General features: G+C 32.5%; 1 protein-coding gene across 13 annotated transcripts in view; it reads left to right on the top strand.

Moving 5' to 3' along the window:
• The first annotated feature begins 866 nt into the window (after positions 1-866).
• The window catches only part of LOC139529096 (rabphilin-3A-like), a 112,036-nt gene continuing 93,020 nt past the window's right edge, over positions 867-19,882 (top strand). For 3 of the 13 annotated variants that reach the window (XM_071325362.1, XM_071325358.1, XM_071325369.1), the window contains exons 1-2: positions 880-957; positions 14,316-14,352. The gene's annotated coding sequence lies outside the window, so the exon portion shown is untranslated. Of the gene's footprint in view, positions 1,081-14,232; positions 14,353-15,629; positions 15,790-19,882 lie in introns of those variants that run through there. The other 10 variants (XM_071325363.1, XM_071325359.1, XM_071325366.1 and 7 more) reach the window with 9 other exon arrangements.

Here is a 19,882-nt window from a genome sequence, read left to right on the forward strand (position 1 = left end):
GCATGATAAAGCAAAAATGGAATTCACATAGTTACATGAGTTAAGTCTGTGGCTGCTGTTCTTTTTAAACTCATGATCAAGTCATAACAAACTTACTAGATTACAAAAGGAATGCAACACTAACAGAATACAGAAGGGTAATCAATAAACAAAAGACAAATAAATAAGAAACATTGATCCCGAAAAATCAGGGCTATACGTCTGAGGAAAAACAGAACTTGCTTCTTGCAAGGTACTCGCCGTGAACACCGGTAATTTGATATGGAGACAATTTTAAGCGTTTAGTTTTGAAATTTCCTAACTGAGGCATTTGCTTTAATGTAGATCTATATACGGCCCTGCATGTTAAAATAAAAGTGAGGTAAGGTTTCCTGAGACAATTAATACACCTAAAGTTAAATGAAACCAATTTTCAGACATTTAAATAATATTTAAACTTTTATTACTAAAAAAATGGGAAGTGTTTCCCGATTTTTTTTTGGAAAAAAGATGACAAAGATGAATTTATGAAGAATCTGGTGTCATCTCTTACTTTCGATTATACCTGCTGAGTTATTTATTTTCAATACATTGCAAGTCAGGTAATTTATTTTCAAACTACCACAGAACAAACCATTTATTTTTGTGATTATCAAGGCTGAGTTATTTATTTTCAAAATCCTCCTGCATTTCAGTAAGACTCAGTTAACAGGCATTTTTGTCACAATATCATGATTGAGTTATTGCAATATAGTAGGGATCATCCCGATCTTAGTGTGTACACAGACTTCTCTAAGCATTGTAGTAAAAGTGGGACAGGGCATATATATTGTATGAAGACTCCAGTGTTGTGTAACCATACTTAAAAAGAGAGTTCTCCAGACAGCGGAGGAAAGATACAGAACAACAACAACAACCGCTTCAATAACAAGTGCATTGTGGGATATGTTTATCGATCTCCACGTTTACTTGTACAATGTAAGTACATTACTGTCACTCTTCAGAAGACTGTTTAAATAGATAATTTGTTTAACTCCTGGTAGGAGAATACAATGAAAATAAAAATACTCGCAGGAGGTATATTTTTTAAATTTTAAACCAGCTGAGACATCTTTTTAGAATATAATTTAAATAGATGCATGATCACTGCCTGATAGATAACTCGATCGGCCAAATTACTGCATAAATTATTGAATAACAAACACAGACTAAATGAACTCGGCTTACCAGTATACGTATTAGCAGCCAGTACGATAAGTTACTTTTATTTAAAATCGGAACATATTTCATTTTTTCCCATATATCTCGGGTATATTTCTATATATACGATGAGGGGGGATAACATGAATAATCGGAGACAAGTGCCTGTACGTAGAACATGTACACAAGAATCCGGGTCCGTTGGCCCTGATTCATGTTCGCCCTGATACCTGTTTGCCCATGGTCCATTCGGCCTGATTTTTTTTTCCCCTAATTGTTGTCTTAGTCTCATTTATATTTTAAGTATTTGAACAAAATATGTTAAAGTTTGTTGAAAAATTGACAGAATATTTATATTGCTGCAATCAATTTTTCATTTTCCATTAAGTGATTTGCAGAGTAGAATACTGGAATACAATGCATTTATCTTTATTGATATTTGTAAACAAAATAATTGTATTCAGTCAATCACGAATGTATGCAGTATGTAAATGTAAATAAATGAACTTGTAAATTTTATCTGTTTCATAATTTACAGTTTTTACATGTACTTCATTGTTTTTATTAATTTCAAGCTGACTATTTTATCAAAACAAAAAAGACAAGTATCACAATAATCAGTCATTGAACAATTAATGATCCTAAACAAATCCAAAAAATTCAAGAATATATACATAATATAATATATCATAGAAATATCTGAAAAAGCTTATTTAACTTCAATGCCCTCAATATTGATATTTTTTAATAGTCATATAGTAGGGCGAACAGACTCTATGGGCGTACGAACTCAGAGTGAATGGACCCAGGGCGAACATGTTATTAGGGTGATTGGTTCTGATACCTGTACACAATCATACATATATATTTGCAACAAACACCTCCATGTCCCTCTATGTGCATTGAATGGGGAACCAGTAATCACTGAAATATAAAAAAAATTACTAGCAAAAAAAATTATTAAATTTTAGGCATTAATAAATTAAATAATTATATGAATCACTGGAATTTAAAAGCAGAAACATGTGCATAGTATGTTCTTAACTGTATTCGTCTGGTGTCGTATGCATACTTAAAAAAAATGCATATTGACGATACAGTTGGACTGTACCCGTAAAGCAGACTTGGGGTAATTGTAATCGTTAATCAGCTGTAATTGATTACAATTTTTCAAGTAATCAGTGTAATCATTAATCAGCCAAAAATCTGATTACATGTCATTTAATTTAATCAATTACTTTTCAAAATACCCTGTAATCAAAAAAAAAATTCATGATTACTTTTTGATTACATTCTGATTACAATGAAAAAAATCTAAAATTGTGTTTTTGGTCATTAAATGAACCTCTTTGTTCATATTTGATAAATTTTTAACATACTAAAATGGTTTGGTTACTTTAAGCTTGTCTACTTCAGTAAACAATAAACTGTTACAGTATTAAAAGTCATCTTTAGCCTAAGCAGAGACATATAATACAATTATATACCTTTTATCTTGGTAAAAGATATTGTACATGTACATACATGTATATTCATTCTTTTATAATGATCTTCACATTAATATTTGATAATAACTGTTATATATTCAAGTAATACTTTTCTTGAACCCTGAATTATAATATTTTTGTTAATTTTTGTGATTTTTGTCAACTTTGAATTGACAGGTAGGAGACTAATTAAGGTTTGTTTTTATTGCAATTACCAATTGAGTATAGCTGTAGGGAAATATATATGATAAAAGATAAATCAGACATGAAAATTTATCTAATTAGCACAAACTAAATTAAAAGTTGGACAAATATGTTCTTTAAACTTTTTTTTTGTATTTGGACTGGACGTGTAAAATGCAATGGTTTTTAATACTTTAATACATATTGTTTACAATTTGATTAAACATTTCTATTAAAATTTAACATAGTTTTAACTGGTACAAATGTAACTTTATTTCATCCATATTTAAACTTCCATAAACTGCCACTTGGAATACATATAAATTATGAAAGAGGTCAGAAGACAAACAAAAAAACTCTTGATTATGATATATCTTTATAAAATTTAATTCAAAATAATTTAGAGATCATTGGTGATAAAGTGTAATGTATATATATACATGTATGTAGTGAAATTTTGTGTTTATTTAAATAGATGACGTTTAATTTGAAGTTATCATTTTTATAATTGAACCAAATAAAATACGTTCTCAAAAATGCTATAGTTATATTAAACGTTTATTCATCCACATCATTCAAAATGTTTTGTTTTTAAATTCATTGTAATCAGATGTAATCATGATTACTTTGCCAATGTAATCATTAATTTAATCAGATACTTTCAGAAATGATGTAATCATTAATTTAATTTAATCGTACAAATGACAAAGTAATTGTAATTTAATCAATTACATTGAAAGTAATCAGGGCTTTCCATTGAAATTGAAGTAGAAGGCTGAATTAAAATTATAGGCGGCTGTAACATGCGTTCGGCGAAGCCGGACGTCCACCAAGCTGTAAGCTTGGTGCCTTACGGCAGGGGGTCTGGGGGCCGCTCAAGGCCCCCAGAAGCTCTGCCATAAATAGAGCAAAATCCTGAATTCTCGCAATCTCCTGGCACCTAATTTCATCTTTCAAATGACCATTTTTTATGTATGAAATTAAAGAAAAAAAAAAAATCTCAAAGACTTTTTTTTTATGTTATAGTTTTTTATTTTCATTTATTTATGCTTAAAATTCATTTACTTTTAAAAGAGATTTATTTATATAATAATCCGGTTTGTTAAAAATCTTGATCGATTTATTTTGCAGAACTAAGTGCATTTGTAAACAAATGACCCCCCTTTTCTCTCTAAAGACTGGTACGCGTAACTAAAATCATACAATTATTTTTCAAGCATTGACAGAAAATTGATATATCCTCTGATTTTCTCTTTTAAACTGTTCAATAAGTCGGATACATAAATTATTTGGAAATGTTATTTATTTGAGGTCGAGTCGACAATATTCTACTTTCGTTTTTGACCTTGATTCTCTGAACACCACGTGGGCCTTGAAAAATGAACTTCAAAAGATACTGTTTTCCAGATTCTGAACATTATGATCTACTACACTTTCTTTAATTTGACTGATATTATTCCATAACATAAGATTGTCATCCTATCTGATTGTCTTCACGTTTTAAAAGTAAAAAAGCCAACGAGTTAATGACCCTCGGAACGTCTCTATTGTTATCATTCAATGACCACCGGAACGTCTCTCTTGTTATCTTTGAAAAGAAACGATGCATTCTGACTTTAAATAGACAACCAATCAGTGACCTGAATTCATGTGAACTATATTTAGCCCAAGGTAAACACTGACTTTTCATCCTTGTTTATCGTGACCGCGACTTTGCGAAAATACGTCTCTCGGCTGCCTGTAAACATTTGAAAAAGATATTATTTTCTTTTTGAATTTATATTTTTGTCAGTGAAGTAGCCGGCACTTGAAGCCACCGCAAACGGCGGATTTCCGCCGGCTACCGGCTTCAATGGAAAGCCCTGAGTAATCGACCCATCTCTGCCGTAAAGTGGGGGTACACATGTATCATTGGGGGGTTCTGAACCCTGATCCTACTTATTGTTTTGTCAGATTCCTGTATCCCACTTACACTATACATGTATATATACATATACATGAACATTCTGTACTAAGCAATTCTCAATTTTTGGTAATTTCCCCTGTCTTGCTAGACTTCATTTCCCGTTTTTATGACACAATAATTTGACTTTCACATGTTACGCTTACAAAATTCAGCAATCCCACGTCAGGCTTATAATTAGACCCCAATGAGACCCACTACAGTTTGCCTGGTATTTAGAAGATGGTCAAGTTAGTAGATGGAAGATGTATATTTCAGATCAACATAAACTTAAATATCTCAAAGTTTAGGAATTAAGGGCCAGGAAGGGGTCAAAACAAGATTTTTTCTAGTTTCAAGACAATAAAAACTTATGTGTAATTGTATGGATCTCTCTGAAATTGTCCCACAATATACCATATAACAAAGGGGAGGCTTTGATTAAGTTTTGAGTTAATTGCCCAAAATATGTAGGAATTAGGGTCCAAAAAAGGGCCAAAAAGAAGCATGTTTCTAGTTTCCAAACAATCATGACAATAACTTGTGTTTAAGTGTATGGATCTCTCTGAAATTGTACTACAAGGTTCAATACTGCAATGGAAAGCATGGGATTGAGTTTAAGGGTTATTGCTCCAAGGGGGGTTCAAAAAGTTGTGGGGGGGATTTTTTGTTTACCATTTTTTAAAGGGCTTGGAACCTTTAATTTTTTTTCAAAGAAGTTTCAAGAAGAAATCTTCAATTGCACAGTATTGTGCAATAGATTTGTTAGATCTTTAATTTGACCACATTAATTTTGTGACAAAAACCTATATAAATTGTCAAACATGTCAAAAATTTGATCACAATCCAAATTCAGACAGATTCAAGCTTGAATATTGTGACCGAATTTGCCCAAACTATTCAGGGTTCAACCACTGTGGTCGTATAAAGCTGCGCCCTGTGGAGCACCTGGTTGCACAATAACTTTAAGCCCCAGTCCCACTAGACCACAATTGCACCACGCTCACCGTGATCTAAAATAAATTCAGATCGTGGTGAGGTAGTGGTATATATATATGAGCGGCATGAAAATGTAAATTTTCATTGCTTACATGATGCTACTAGTAGTAGACGTCCTCATCACGCTTCTACAACGATCCTGCTACGATTATACCATGTTCTCACCACGCTTATTCTGCGACCTCAGTACACTTATCAAGATCTGTCTACGCTCATCACGTTCTCACTATGACCATACCACGAGTTATCTGATAGCAGCACGATCTTACCACGCTTCTTCTGCGATTATAGCACGTTCTTACCACGATTATACTACGTTCTCAGCAATTACGTCAACGTCCTGTTCCATATCAATACAGTTCCATTGCTTCTATTTCTGATTAATACATTACATGTAAGTAGATTTCACAGAAACAATACAGTCATGCCACCAAAATCTACTAGAACACGTGGTCGTGGTGGTAGGGATTAATGTAGAGGCAGATGAAGCTTTGATAGTTACGAATTCTGATAAAGCAGAGATGTCGGACAGACCAATCAAACCGAATTTACAACCTATTGCTGGTCCATAAAGCTCAAATGACGATATTTTAGTGAACGATAGCAGAGATGACACAGATGTGTCAATAGATATAGGAAGATGTGGTGTGAGTGCCAATGAGAAAACTCTCAATCCAAATAACAATTTATAAAATTTACCTTTTTAAGGCCAATGTACGGCCTTCAACAGGGAGCCTTGGCTCACATCGAACAGCAAGCTATAAGGGCCCCAAAAATTACTAGTGTAGAAAACCAACGGTCTAATCTTTATAAAAATGAGAAGCATAGTTGAGCCGTTAGAGAAAAAGGACAAGAAGTCCTATTTACAATGTACATACAGACAAACAAAACCTAGAGAGATTTAATAAATTTGTTTGTGAAAATGACAATGAGAATAATGGTCGTAGTATGAACGTAGTCAGGTCATAAGAAGAGCGTGATGAGGACCGCAAGGGTGTGCTAGAATCGTACTATGGTCGTGAACAGCGTGGTATAGTTGTGGTGGACGCGTAGTTGGGTCACGGTGAGAACGTGATGGTCGTTGTGAGGTCGTAATAACGTCGCTATGAGATCATAGCGCAGTATCTCCGAAAAGAATCACAATCTCGCTATGATGGTACAGCGACCTTTGCGATCTTACTACGATCTTAGTGTGCTCTCACTACACTTCTACTACGACCTGATTTCGCCACGACCGCACCACGATTGTTTTGAACATGTTCAAAGATGGCCACGCTTATCACGATCTCAAAGACCTCTCCACGACCATGACACAACCTTACTTCGATCTATACAATCGTACTCCGATCATCTAAATTTGCATTTTTTTCACAGATCGTAGTGCGATCGTGGCCTAGTGGGACTGCGGTATTATTATAAGTTAATAGAAATCTATGATATTTTAACACAAGGTATATGACCACAAAAGGAAGTTTGGATTGATTTTGGGAGTTTTGGTCCCAACGAATTAGAGGCCAAAAGGGTCCAAAATTAAACTTGTTTGATTTCATCAAAAATTGAACCAATAGGGTTCTTTGATATATACCAAATCTAACTGTGTATTTAGATTCTTAATTTTTGGTCCTGTTTTCAAATTGGTCTACATTAAGGTCCAAAGGGTCCAAAATTAAACTTAGTTTGATTTTAACAAAAATTGAATTCTTGGGGTTCTTTGATATGCCATGTATGCTGCAGAATATAAACATGTACTTATTATTTTATTATGGGCCCAGTTTTCAATTAGTTGGTCCAAATTGGGGTCCAAAATTAAACTTTGTTTGTTTTCAACAAAAATTCAATATATGGGGTTCTTCAATATGCTGAATATGGACCATAATTTGGTATTCGGCCTTTGGTTTCTTTTTGTATCCTTTTTTGTATAAGTTCTAAAACTTTAACTTTTATTCTGTGGGTTGTGTTGGTGTTAGAATAGTATTAATGGAACAATTGAGTTTTTCAAGAAAAAAATAATACATTTTGATTCACCGTTTACGTGACAGGAAACCAAACAGGAAACCAATCTTTATTTTCTTTATTTTGCACAATATATTTCAAAAGACATAAATGAACATGATTACTAGTGTTACTTGCTTCATGTTAATATTTAAAATCTATTTTCAATGTTGAATTAAAGTTTTTTTTAAATGCGACAGGAAACCATAAGAAACCGAAAGCATTTTTTTAGTTTTATTTTATTGCAAAATCTGCTTAAAATAATCTGGACAGTATACTTTTTCTTAAAATCCATCTTAAATGTAACAGTATTATAAAACTCCTAAATATGTGCTTGTTTTGAAAACAATTAGTACAAATTTTATTCAGAAATTTCCATATTTTCTTCATTGATACAGGATACCATAATCGTTGTATCTTGATGTTTTAGCCAAACAAATGTATTTATATTTGGTTTTGAAATTCCAGTTTAATACAATTTATTCCAAATCATTGGCAATGTAAAATTCTTTAAATCCAGTAAAGAAAAAAACTTTTTGCTTGGAATTAAAATCTTTAAAATAGGCACCATGTGATATTTGTGACCTGTACACCATCTACATGGTTTCCACATTTTAACCTACTTTAGTAGGCTAAAATCAATAAAGTACTTCCTTTCAAGTCATGCATGGTAAAAGTTTACTTCTCCTTTGACAAGTTTATTGCGTTTCTGAAAAGTGTTTGCAGAACATGAATAAAAAAAAAATAATTAAAAATTGTGACAAAGATACCAACTTTGTACATTCATGACATTCCAAGTGTAACGGTATATTAACATGTATTTTTTATTTTTTTTTATTTTTTAAATTATCTTTATTCACCTAAAATATCCAGTAATATTTACTGCTGAAGCAAAATCAATCTAACGATCATTGGCACAATGATAAGAGTCGTAATGTCTATTGAATTTTCCAAGGACCCTTTACATCTTATCAGGAAACAAAGTGTGTTATAACGTCTGTCAAATCTGAAATCGATTTTGTCAAGTCATTGGGCATTTATTTTCACACAAGATCGTATGTAACATTATGCACATAGGAAAAATAATAGACCCCCGGTGCAATCTCTTTAAAAATTGTATTTTCCTTTTTTAAACAAGACAAAACAAGTCTACAGATTATGTTTGCTAACATCCCGTTGGAAACAAAAACAATGCTTAGACCTAGTATTTCATACATCCGGCCGTAAGGGCGTGATCACATGTTACTCACATGTTTCACATGTGACCGGAAATGATTAGAACTTAACGACAAAAAAATTTTTAATAAAAAAAAGGAAATAACTGGACTTCTGTTTCGTTTGAAATGTAACGCATAACGATAACGTCATTTTCTAACTTTATTATTACGAAGAACAAAACTAGAATGTAAACGATCTCTGATTTACCTGTTTGAACATCTCGCGAGAGTTCATATTTGCATATTGTTATAAGAATTCTATTACAACAAAGTAGATTACATCATCTAAAATTTGCGTTACGAAATTGGAAACCAAAGTAACGCTAGTTTTCTTACACCTGCTACAGAAATACTTATAGTTCTCGGCATTTTCATCTGACTATTCTTATTGGTCGATGTTCTTTATTATTTGAAAGCAAAAGTTACGAATTTGCCGGTGACGATTATCTATAAATCAGTCAGCGTTATGCACTTCGGAAGCGAAAAGTAACATGAGAAACGACACAAAAATATGGTCGTATAATCTTTAAAATTTGTTAATTTCAATTTTTTTTCTAGGGAAGAGTAGCATACACTTGTATGTTGATAAAAATAAAGGCATCTTTAGATGTAGTTACTACTTTTCTTACAGTAATACACATTTTTATCACTTTTCTATAGTTAGAGGAAACGAGCCCAATAGCAAATTATGGTCCATATATAACCATGTATTTAGATTTTTAATATTTAGGACCGGTTATCAAATTGGTCCATATTGAGGTCTAAAGGGTCCAAAATTGAACTTTATTTGAATTCATCAAAAATTGAATTCTTGGGGTTCTTTGATATGATGAATCTAACCATGTATTTAGATTTTTGGATATTGGAATACCACAAAGGGATGGTAAGAATTGTCTTTGGGAGTTATGGCTCAAACCGCTAAGGAATAAGGTGCAAAAAAAGGGGGGAAAAGGGTTTTCAGGTTAATGGACAATTACTTAAGTACAAAACATAATTTAAAAGCAGTGTAAGGTTGGTAATTGAAACTCATTTTAATAGCTCACCTAAACTGCTCTTAAATTATGTATATTGGAAATTTGCCAAAAACTTTGTTATTAATAAATTTCATTGGACATTTGCCAAAAACTTTAGTTTAATGACATGAATGAACTTCATTGGAAATTTGCCAATATGAAATGTTGCATTGGAGTTATCCTTCTTTGTCCAGAATAGTAGTTAAATCAACTTAAATCATGACTGTATGACATTTTATATTTTATGATGTATTTAAATGAGTAGTTATTGTTGAAAACTCCATTAGAAATTTGAATTTAGATCATTTTTGGAATAAGGTAAAGGGGGAGGGGGAAAAAAATTGTTGGGTTCAATTTTTCTTATTTCAGATTTCAGAAATGAAAAAGAAAATTTCTTTAAATATCAAAGGATTAATATTCCACAGCATAGTGAATTGCTCAAAAGCAAAAAAAAATATTTTAAGTTCATAAGACCACATTCATTCTGTGTCAGAAACCTATGCTGTGTCAACTATTTAATCACAATCCAAATTCAGAGCTGTATCCAGTTTGAATGTTGTACGTGTCTATACTAGCCCCAACCGTTCAGGGTTTGACCTCTGCGGTCATATAAAGCTGCCCCCTGCGGAGCATCTGGTTTGTCGATTGTTGACAAACAGGTGACAATCGTTAAACTTTGGCTTCAAAACACAAACTTTAATTACATGTACATGTACCTGCCATATTTTCACAACAACACTGACAGATTGAAAAAAAATTTGAAGATTAATATACGAAATTTACACGAAAAAAATGATAAATTCGTGCACAGAAGACTAAGTTTATGATGTTTGTATGCATTGGTTCAAGAATTGAAAGAACATTATTTTTCACGGTTCACTCGTTTCTTATAACTTTAATATAAAAGTTTTAAAAAAAAAAGTCATGCTAATTCAATCGGTTAATCTCCTGTATTTAGCATGTCAGTAATTAATTGAATTATGCTCATTGAAATTGAAGGTACCTGAGGTAAACATACTGTACATGGTAATGTGAGAAGACATGTTTTAGAAACTTTACAAAGAAAAGGCAAATGCAAAGTAATTTGCACATGTTGCATGAACAAACCATATTAATGTAAACAAAATATAATGTTCCTTGTGATAGCTATATGTTCTACTTTGGGCAAGAGTAACAAAATAAAATCAGACATCATGGACATATACATGTATCATGTATATACATAGTTGAATAGATATTTAATTTCAGTTGTTTACTTATTTATTCACCAATAATTTGATAATTTGTAAAACTAAAAAAAAAATGGGATAAACATGATAAATGTTTCTTACTTTCTTTAAATTTACTGATATTTTCCAAAAACATGTGTATGGTCATCTTGTACTGGACCGTCTGAGTATTCTCCTATGGTATGAGTAGATGTATACAACTGTACATGTACAGTTCAAATACTCATATGGTCTGGAACATATATATATAAGGATGCATGACTCATTTGATTGAACTGGACCTATGATATCATTATACAGTAACTTCCATGTGTACTGATGACACTTTTTTATACGACCGCAAAGTCATATATTGGTATATAGTTGTCTGCCTCAGCATGCATATTCCAAAGACATTTGGTTTCCAGACAATAACTTAAGTATAAGTTAATAGAATTCTATAAAATTTAAACACATTAGGTTTAAAATTTGAAACCACAAAAGAAAGTTCGGATTGATTTTGGGTTTTATGGTCCCAATAGTTTAGGAATAAGGGACCAAAAAGGTGTCCAAAGAAGCATACTTTCCAGACAAAATCTTGTGGAACAGTGTATGGATCTCTTTGAAATTATACCACAAGTCTCCATACCTGACAAAGTGATGGTTAGGATTGACTTTTGAGGTTATGGCTCAAACCTTATAGGAATTAGGGGCAAAAAAGAAGGAAAAACACGGGTGGACTGGTATAATTAAACTCATTCTCCCAAAAGAGATTTCTGGAAAATCAGGCATTTTCGAAAATTTGCAATCATATATATGCAAATTATATGCAAATTAGCAGACTCTTGATGCTGTAACTGATGCTCATCTATTAAACTATATGTATGTATCAGGATTTGGGGGCAGATGGCACGGTTGGGGGTGGGGTGGGAAGTGGAAGATTTTGTCGTAGGTTTGAACCCACCCCCACTGAAAAATGGTCATTTTTCGTCTACATTTGTGTATTTTCCGATATTAAAACGACCTTGAGAGGTGAACATTGACCAGACTGTGTTTCTTTGTCATTCAAGTCTTATACTTTAGTTACTGCAGTCCATTCATGCTAGCTGGGAGAATATGGGACTTTAGTGTCTTGCTGGCGAATTATTATTGTCAAGTCAGGTCTGCCTAAATGTCTGTTTTTACGGATTTATGACAAAACGTCGACCTAGATTTTACAGACTAGATTCCTATTGGCCTCTTTGTGTTCCTATACCACCTATGCATGCATTTACAATAATAGTTTATACCTGCAATATCTACCAGTTACGTAGTGGCCATCAAAAGATGCCCACCCCCACCTGATTTTGACTACTTTTCACGTTTTTTCTGATTTTGAACTCTTAAACGGCTTTCGAAGTGCCATATTTTTTTTAAAGACGTCTGAGAAGAGTTTATGGACCATGAACTTCTTGGTTGAAGTCCCTGTTATCATGACAGTTCAGGTGGGACAGTTTAAAAAAGGTATGGAGGGTCGAACGGGCCATCAAAGAATGGTTGTCGCCATCACGCTTACAGTCAAGATTGGGGGTTAAAGGGTTAATGGACAATTACTTTTAAGTAAAATTTGTATTACCTCCCTTACACTGCTTTTTATGCCCCACCTACGATAGTAGAGGGGCATTATGTTTTCTGGTCTGTGCGTCCGTTCGTTCTTCTGTTTGTCTGTCTGTTTGTCCTTCTGTTCTCCCGTCTGTTGGTCCGTTCGTCTGTTTGTTCGTTCGTCTGTTCCACTTCAGGTTAAAGTTTTTGGTCGAGGTAGTTTTTGATGACGTTGAAGTCAAATCAACCTGAAACTTAGTATACATGTTACTAAATAACCAGTATGATATGATCTTTCTAATTTTAATGCCAAAATAGAGTTCTGACCCCAATTTCACGGTCCACTGAATATACAAAATGATAGTGCGAGTGGGGCATCCATGTACTGGGGACACATTCTTGTTAATTGTTAAATGGGTAATTATGGTTAAAAACTCCATTGGAAATTTGAATTGAGATTTTGACCATTTCTTGAGGGAAAGAATTGGGTTTTTTTTGGTGGAAAAAGGGGGTGGGGAATGAAAAGAAATTATGGGGGGGATTTTTTATGGGGGTCAATTCTCAACAGCTAAGTGTATTGCACAATCAAGTAACATTTAAAAAAAATATTTGTTTTTTTTTGGGGGGGGGGGGAGGGGAGTAGAGGGGTCAATTCACAACAGTATGGTGTATTGCACAATAGCAAAAAAATAAATAAAAATTCAAATCATATATCCTAGTCTTTATATGTTTAATTAAAATCCAAATTCAGAACTGTATCAAGCACGAATATTGTGTCCATTGTTGCCCCATCTGTTCAGGGTTAGACATCTGCTGTCGTTTCCAGCTGAACTCAGCAAGGCAATTTTTTTTGATAAGGCTGTAACTGTTGTACCTATTTTGTTTTTCATTTTTATGCCCCACCTACGATAGTAGAGGGGCATTATGTTTTCTGGTCTGTGCGTCCGTCTGTCCCGCTTCAGGTTAAAGTTTTTGGTCAAGGTAGTTTTTGATGAAGTTGAAGTCCATTCAACTTGAAACTAAGTACACATGTTCCTTATGATATGATCTTTCTAATTTTAAAGCCAAATTAAACTTTTGACCCCAATTTCACGGTCCACTGAACATAGAAAATGAAAGTGCATGTTTCAGGTTAAAGTTTTTGGTCAAGGTAGTTTTTGATGAAGTTGAAGTCCAATCAACTTGAAACTTAGTACACATGTTCCCTATGATGTTATCTTTCTAATTTTAATGCCTAATTATATTTTTTATCCAATTTCACGGTCCATTGAACATGGAAAATGATAGTGCGAGTGGGGCATCCGTGTACTTTGGACACATTCTTGTTTGGGTTAGAGATTTGGGGTTTTCAAACTCTGACTTATTAGAGCGGGTGCACCTAAAATTTTGTACACTCATTTTACATGTACATTTGAAGCAGTCAACCCCCAGACTGTATACATTGTAGTTAATGCTGAACTAGGCAGATTCCCTTTATTCCTTTATGCAGAATTTTTTTATTTTTTTTATTTCAGGCTAATAAGGTTGGAACCAGTTCAGCATTTAAATGTTGTAAGTATGATACGTATAAGCAAAATATAGAATGACCACAATATTAAAATCATATGAAACAACTGACTGGTGAAAAATAATGTTTATCCATTTCTTGAACCTAGCTATGCATGTACATATATAATGTATATATATATATCATAAACTTAGTCTTCTGTGCAGGCTTCTATCATTTTTATGTTTCCATAAGGTATAATCATAAAAAAAAAATTCTCTCTGTCTGTTATGATGTGAAAATATAGCAGCTAATTAATTGTAGTGTTTTGAAGCTGTAGTTTACCGATTGTCAGAGGCGGATTTAGAGGTTTTTCAGGGAGCCCGGGCCCCCCCCCCCTTTTGTAGCAAAAATTGGTTGTAATATAGGGAATCACTGAAGCATCACTGGAGAGGCCCCCTCTTATGAAAATTTCTGTATCCGCCACTGATTGTCACCTTATAGTAAACAATCAACAAAGAGGCATGAATATTGAGAATCAGTATAACATGTACAGTATTAGATGGTACTTTATTTCATTTGTTTACTGGAAGCAAACAATTTCAAAAAGTTAATTTCTTAAATTTGGACAAGTTATAGAATTTTCGTGAGATAAAAGTATATGTAAATAAATTTTATAATAAAAATTAGCTATATAGCCATTATGTTATAAATTTAACATATGTATCTTTTTTTTTTAAATTAAAGTTTCATATGACTAAAGACAATAGAAAATAAAGACATACTGATACGTCTATTAAGCATGTTAAGTGAAACATGTTGACAAAAGTATAGAGATTCCCACCTAAATTATAATTCACTTGACATGAACATGCTATATATGCTATTATAATTATTTGACCTACGTTTGTACATGTACAAAAATGTACATGTATGTACATTGTATCACTGCATTGTATAAATAAAAAAATGAATCTCCTATTAAGAAATATGGACTAAATGAAGCTACAAAGAAATATTGGTCTGTTGAAGTCATTCAACAATTACTTTAGATGTACATGTAGAGTGTGTATACGTATTAATAATAATAATTCTTTATTTAAAGAGGGTTACACAGTTAGCTATAAAGCTAATCTTCCCTGAGGCCCTCATGAAATACAATGAAATATAACAAACAATTAAACTTTATTGATTTGAGTATGTATGTCAGATGAATCTGATTATCAATAACATTTGATAAAGAATGGAGAATATATTTGAAGAAAAAGTAAATAATGTTTTTTTTGTAAAATCAATTTTCCTTGATACCATACTAGTTGTTCTATATAGGTTATTGATTTTTGTATTGGTTGCCATGGTGTCTACCTCATAATAGAAAAGGATGGGAGACAGTTTTATAATTGACTCATTATTGGAACATGTGTTCTATATTTTATGGATTTATTAATTTTACTATTTAGACAATACATTCTTGTATAGTTAATAGTTTTGTCTACATGTGGGTGAGTTGTAATTTTTAGAGTTTCTATAAATTACACATCTGACTTTTATATAAACAACTGCAGTAGTATATGTATGCATTGCATATGCATTTCTGAAGAACAATTGCAATGTAGAAGACTAGGAATTTAAATGCCACCAGATTCTGTGGCACCTTATGGACAGAGAGAGCAATAATTAATAATACATGTACAAGCTGCCAGAGGTAAAATATCAAATCTGTCAATATACATGTACATGTACTGGTAGTTATAGAATCAACTGAATACCAATAATATTTTTATCTGCAACCATTTATCTGCTTAGTGGACCAGATTCTGCTAAAATATTTATACCCGCAAGGTAATGGTCCCTTTTATATGTGACTTAAATGTGAGGTTAATACACATGTTCAGGTATTGCTAAAACTTACCTGCTTACCAATAAGTTAACAGTTTTCTCTATTGTTATAAATTGAAAATTTTACCTATGAAGATGATTGTTGGAAAATCTAGGCAAGGGAGGGTAGAATACAGTAGTGAATCCAAGAAATCACAAAGTCAAGAGACAAGAGTCCTTTTCACATATCAACATGCTGTGGTCAAAGCTTTCAGGTTTAAATTTTCAACATGGAATATAATAACTTGTAATTTTAAATATTTAAGAATTTTCAATACTGACCAATCATTTTTTTACTTTGATAATTTTTATTTTACATTAAGGGCATAGGATACAGTTACAGGGGAGGTAATGACGTTGCTAACATCAAATGTTATTTTCGCGACGTCAAACTGTGACATATCGGGAAAAGATGCATTTTTTGACTGCTTTTTATCATTTAAACATATTTAACTTGAAAACGAGTTCGTGGACCCCTCTTTTTAAAAATGACATTTGGTTTGATTATATAGTAGATTATTTGTACCAATTTTCATGAAAACGTAAATAGTGTACTGCAATTTTTTTAAATTTGATAAACATGATAAATGTACAGGAAAAATTGACATTTTTTTCTACATTCATGAACATTTGATAAATATGAGTTATTTGTAAAAATAAAATGCATAAATTTATAGGTCATTCATATTAAACAGAAATTACAAATAATTTTGCAAAAAACTGCTTGTGTTTATCTTTTTAAACAAAAAAGTTATGTATTTCTGTCATTGTCTGTCGAAAAGGAAAAATATGTCCACAAATCCTTATTTTGAGTAAATATCTGAAATTTCGATCGCATTTTACTTAAAAAGTAGCACATGAAAGTATATTTTTGATTAAATATTTGATTTAATCAGGTGAAAAATAGCCTTTATGGAAATTTTCATCAAAATTTAAATACAGGATCAAAACTGTATCGTATGCCCTTAAGTTATCATGGTTATAGGACAAATGTAAAATATCAAATACCTTTATCATTAAACAAGTTTTATCACAATTTCAATCTAGGTCTTGTTTATAATTTTGAGATATGGATTTTAAAACATGCTAAAATACATGGAATGTTCAGCTAGAAAACATCTATAACCCTGTTACCCAATAAGATACAGTTATATATGACTGCATGCTGATCTGTCCCTACTAAGGCACTGTAATCTAAATCCTGACTGACCTGTTACTGGCCTATACTCCTAAATGCAGTTGCCTAGTTAAATAGTAGCAAATACCAGTTATTGTTTTAACCCAAATCTACATGGGGTACTATCTTTCTCATATGATTATAGTCAAACATGTGCATTCTATACCATACCACTAATACATGGTTAATCCCTACATTGTGATTACTGGGATTCAAAAGTCACAGCTGTTTTTATTATAAGGGTAAACTAAAAATTGTTTTGTCTGTTATTTTGAAAACTGTAATAAATAAAGAAAATCTCAGACTGAGCAGAAATGTTCAAAAAGTTGTGCTCTGTCAATTGTCCATATGTATACGTCAAAACTGTCGGATGACTTCTTAAAGGAGTTATTGCCATTATATATGTTAAATGATAAATTGTATTTTTGTTCTCTCCGTTTTTGCCTATTATCTTGATCGAAAACTAGAAAAGAAAGAGAGATCGAAACTTTAAATTTCAAAAATGATTAGAAGGACAATTTAAGTTCTACAAATAAGTTGTATGGTTGAAAGCATTAGTTGACTCGAGCTCCTGATTAGAGTTATTGCCCTTTGATGCTGATTTGTAATTTTGTTTTGTTTCATATTTTAAAACTCCTACGACTCCTTTCTGGAGTTATTGCCCTTTAAGTATGATTTTTTGCAATTATTTTCCCGTTTTGCCTTACATGATAAAAGTTAAGATAGATTTTGTATTAATAGATAGAAACTTAAATAATCAAAAATGATTAGCAAGACAAGACCTACTAACAAGTAAAATTTTGCTGATATAATTAGTAGACTGTTACTCTTTATATGAGTTTTTATACGACCCCAAAAAAATTTTGGGATCGTATAATGGTATGATGTCGTCGTCTGCGTCATAGTCGTCCGAAGACACATTGGTTTCAAGATAATAACTTTAGTTTAAATGAATAGATCTTCATGACATTTTTTCAGAAGTTCAATACCACAAAAGGAAGGTTGGGATTGATTTTGGGGACAAAGGTCCCAACCGATTAGGTCAATTAGGGGCCCAAAAGGGGCCCAAACAAGCATTTTTCTAGTTTCAAGATAATAACTTGTGTAGAAGTATTTCAATTGCTCTGAAATTATACCGCAATGTTTAAAACCACAAGTAGAAGGTTAGGATTCATTTTAGGGGTTATGGTGCCGAAGTTTAGGAATTTAGGGCCAAAAAGGGGTCAAAACAAGCATTTTTCTAGTTTCAAGACAATAAACTGTGTGTAATTGTATGGATCTCTCTTAAATTGTACCACAATGTACAATTTAACAAAGGGGAGGCTGGATTAAGTTTTGGGTTAACTGCCCAAAATATGTAGGAATAAGGGGCAAAAAAAGGGCCAAAAAAGAAGCATGTTTCTACATGTAGTTTCCAAACAATCATGACAATAAACTTGTGTTAAAGTGTATGAATCTCTCTGAAATTGTACTACAATGTTCAATACTACAAAGGAAAGCATGGGATTGAGTTTAAGGGTTATTGCTCCAAGGGGGTTTCAAAAAGTTGGTTGGGGGGATTTTTTGTTTACCTTTTTTTGAAGGGCTTCCTTTTTTTTAGATCTTTGACCACATTAATTTTGTGACAAAAACCTATATTATGTCAAAAATTTGATCACAATCCAAATTCAGACAGAATCAAGCTTGAATATTGTGACCAAATTTGCCCCAACTGTTCAGGGTTGAACCACTGGGGTTGTATAAAGCTGCGCCCTGCGGAGCACCTGGTTATTACCCTCTTTTGTGTTTGGAGCAGAAACCAAAAAAGATCATGAAGATAGAGAGAAAGTAAACAGACTTCAATGATCAGCAATATAAGATACAAAAAATAACAGAATTTTATCATTAATTACAGTTTATTCTTGTCTGCAATATTGAAGAATATCCATTGTTGACAATGCATATCATGTATATAGAGCGAGGTGAGCCACACAGGCTATTGAGAGCGTCTAGTTAAGCTCACCTTGCACTTTGAGGGCTATGCAATCTTATGCTATCACTTGCCATCCGTTGTCATCTGCTATTGTCATTGTCTGTCACCGTACACTGTTCCGAGAATCTACTTCGAAATGTCTTGGACAAATACCTTCAAACTTAATTGAATGTTCCTTTTGGTATCTAGTTTATAAATTGCATCAGTTGTGAGCCTTAGGATATCATCATTTTTATAAAATAAATTCAAATTTGATGTAATTTTCCTACTCTTGTTGTCATGGAGACTCAAATGATACATTATAACAATGACATTCCATATTCTCACTGTTGAATTCTCAATAACAAAAAATGATGAGTCCATATTATACAACCATTATGTTTGAAGTAATATCCTATATGTCATTATGGTACATTGTATGGGTTATCTGAGCCTTAGAGCTATGCTTAACACATATACGTACACCTGTGGTTTACCAGTTAAATGAATTCATTAGATAGTTACCTTGATAAAAATATTATTTTTTTTAATTTAATACAGTTTACATGTGTTTTGGGCTGAATTATTC

This window comes from Mytilus edulis, chromosome 6, assembly GCF_963676685.1.
Source record: "Mytilus edulis chromosome 6, xbMytEdul2.2, whole genome shotgun sequence".
NCBI lineage: Eukaryota > Metazoa > Mollusca > Bivalvia > Mytilida > Mytilidae > Mytilus > Mytilus edulis.